Genomic DNA, 3,704 nt, shown 5'->3' with positions numbered 1-3,704 from the left:
GGTTCTTCCCCCCCCCCCCAAACATGACCACCTTCCACCCCTCTTGACACAGGAGTCTGGTCCAGAGTGTGGCCTGAGCTTTCCCCACTGACTCCCTTCCACTTATCTCTCAGACCTTATCCCCAATAAGTATTTTGCCTTATAACTGTGTCTCAGTGTATACTTTCTGGATGACCTAACAAATACAGCTGTGACATCTTCTAGACACAGTGTGGGCTTTGCTCCAGAGGAAGCAGCCCTTCCCTCTTGTCAGCTCTCCATTTTCACGTCGCCAGAGTAGCGGGGAAGGAGGTAAAGAGTGCTTATCGCCAAGCAGTCTGGATTTGGGATGCAGCTGTTTATAAGAATCTTCTGAGACAGCCAGCCCCTCTGATTCTGTGGGAAATTTGGTCTGTGAGATGATCAAAAATCCTGATCCTGTAGAGTACGACAGCTGATCTTAGATGTAGCTTCGTCCACTAGGAAAAAGGAGGTTCTGCTCCCAGGGGAAGTAGGATAAACTCCAGGGCTACTTGGAGATGTTTCTGCTCATTGAATATTGTACAATTAATATCATACATTTTATTCATATGCCATGATGGTCCTTTGGAGCAGGAGTTAATTAGGAGATCCTGGATTTTATAGCTCTCAATTCCTAATTTAGAGCTGGGATATATAGGCATCCTTTGATCTTAAAAACTTCCAATTAAAAAAATAATCCCAGCTGGGGAAACACACCGTCACATGGGCACCACTCTCTGCTCCAATTCAGAAACAAGTGTTGCTTGTGAATCACAGGGCTGTTGGGTTTTGCAGGGATTTATTTTCCTCCATTTCCCTCCCAACATTCAACTCAACCCCTTTCCACCCCTAACCCCATATAACCATCCTTCATCTCTCACCCTCCTTTTGTTCCTTCTGATGCCAAGAAGAAAAAAAAACTAGCACAATTCCTTGTTTTGAAAAGTTGATTTATTCCAAGCAGCAATGTGGAGTTCACGTATCTATACCTCTTTGAGACAGGAAAAGAGACAGGAGAAACTGAGACGCAAACAAGGTAAATTGTATTAACCAAAGTTACATAGCAGCTTTTTGAACAAGAGAATCCAGTAGTTGAGTATCTAATTTGGGTACCTCTGTCCCTCGCCCAAAGTCTAAATGCACAGTTGCAAACGGGAGACAGAGAAACATGGTGGCCTCTAGGTTAGCAGAAGTCACCGGGGTCATGTAAGGGCTTACTTGGATCATAATACCTAGAAGGCAGCCAGACATTTATTTGGTCCAACATTTCCACCCACAGATGAGGAAACTGAGTTGCAATAATACGTCCTTAGAGTGGTCCAACCAGTTGTGGCCCATCAGCAATGGGACCCAGCTCTCCAGACCCCTAATCCAGGGCTCTTTCTTCAATGCCTGATTGCCCCTTGGTCATTTACTGTTTGGCTGCCTCACTTTTTCCAGCTGCTTTTGTGTAACTCTCACCAAGGAGAGACATAAACAAGGTGGCCTCTTTACTCACAGTGAGGACATGACCTAGTCCGCTGGCATCACATGGATTGTCAACAGCAGTGTCACCTTCTACCTGTGGGCATATGTCTTACATTTTTACCGCCAACTTGTCCTCTTCGGTCTAGCAGCCCCGCTACAATCCACGTGAATTGCTTTTCTCCAGAGAGGAAAGAAGTACAATTCATAAAGCTGATGAAGGGCATTGCACGCTTCCATTTCAATAAGCAGGAACTGGTTGTGGCAGACAACTACTCCTCACGTGCACTGAGTCAGTTTCTCTATGTTATTACGTGTGGTCATTCGCATCATGGACCCTGATATTTTATCCCTTCCTGAAACCATGCCCTTTTCCACATGCCGTACCTTTGTTTTGTCATCGTAGCTAAGCTGAAACTACATTTCCCAACATATTCTTCTCTGTCTAGTCCCGCATTAAGTTTGCCAGAAGAAAATTTCTGTGAGTTTCGGAAAAGGGAAGGAAAGCAGCCGCTATTTTTTTTTAATGTATTGAAGGTTGGGGTGTGGGTTGGCACTGTTGAAACTCCTGTGTGTTCTTGTTGACCTGTTGGCTCTCCGTGTTGACATGGAGTGGCACCTGCCCCACAGAGCCTCCAGCTCCTGCTGGAGATTTTCCTCCACCTTCTGTAGCTCTCGAGCCGGGTATGTGTGCACCTGGCCAGACACATCAGCAGAGCACCAGCTTCTCCTGCGGGCCACCCATGTCTGCATATTTGAAAACAGAGACCGACGTGGGTTCCAGGTGGCTCTTGCTCTCACCACATTGTGTCCCAACCACTGGCCCTTCCCAACCACTGGCCCTGATTACCCTAGTCCCAGCCTCAGATACAGACGCAACAGCCTTATGGTGACTTTTTAAATAGCTCCCATGACTGCATAAGGTGTAATCCCTCTAATAAATCCTTTATTCTATATCACTCATAGTACTTCTGCATGCCCAGTTAAAGTGTGAGCGATATGCCATAGACTTGGCAGTTACCCCCCACCTCCACTGGAACAGTAAACCTGCTCACCTCTTGACTTTGAGTCTGGCCAGGTAACTTGCCTAATATGACACAGACAGGGACTTGCCCAGTAAGTCTTTCCCCTCAGCAGGTGTGCTGTCGCCAGGAGAAGGGAGCATGCTCTGGCTGCTTGCCCCCCCCCCCCCCCCCAGGAAGATGAGACCCACGTGCAGCATAGCGACCCCAGCCACAGCAGCCTGAGGCTCAACCGTCCAGGCAGCTGCACACCCACAGGGCAAAGTAGAACTGTCCATCCCAGCCCCACCTAAAACCCTGGCTGACCCACAAATGCAGGAATAATAATAAAAAAAATTACCTCTTCTTAAAGTCACTGAGTATTGAAGGGCTTTGTTATGCAGCAATAGCTAACCCATATACTGTTACAAAACGTCTTTTACCAAAGATACACTTAGATGTGTTTTCAGGTAACTTTAGCAACACTTCACTTAAAAATCACCCCACCCCACCCCACCCCCCCCCCCCCGGGGCACTTGAGTGGCTCAGTCCGCTAAGCGTCTGACTCCTGGTTTCCGCTCAGATCGTGTTCATGAGTTCCAGCCCAGCATCCGGGCTGTCAGGGCAGAGCCTGCTTGGAATTCTCCCTCGCCCTCCCTCTCTCTCTGTCTGTCCCCTGCTGGCTTTCTGTGTCCCTCTCAAAATAAATAAATGAAAATAAATAAATAAAAATCACCCTCCTTCCATTTTGATTCATTGATTGATTGATTTAAATGTTTATTTTTGAGGGAAAGAGAGAGAGAGAATGACTTGGGGGAGAGGCAGAGAGAGAGGCAAGCACAGAATCCAAAGCAGGCTCCAGGCTCTGAGCTGTCAGCACAGAGCCTGACACGGGGCTAGAACTCATGAACTGTGAGGTCATGACCCGAGCCAAAGTGGAACACTTAACCGACTGAGCCACCCAGGCACCCTTATTTATTTCTGTAAATTTTATTATTTTTTAAGTAGCACCACACCCAATGTGGGGCTCGAACTCACGACCTAGAGATCCAGAGTCACACACTCTGCCAACTGAGCCAGCCAGGCACCCCTCATTTTATAATGTAATTGTAAAACGTTGGAGGTGGTTTGGGTGTGAAATTTTGGCTCAATTCTTATGACTTTTAAAAAAAATTTTTTTTTCAATGCTTATTTATTTTTGAGAGACAGAGAAAGACAAAGCATGAGCAGGGGAGGGGC

Source organism: Prionailurus viverrinus, chromosome C2 (genome assembly GCF_022837055.1).
Source record: "Prionailurus viverrinus isolate Anna chromosome C2, UM_Priviv_1.0, whole genome shotgun sequence".
Lineage (NCBI taxonomy): Eukaryota > Metazoa > Chordata > Mammalia > Carnivora > Felidae > Prionailurus > Prionailurus viverrinus.
This window is presented reverse-complemented; position numbering follows the sequence as displayed.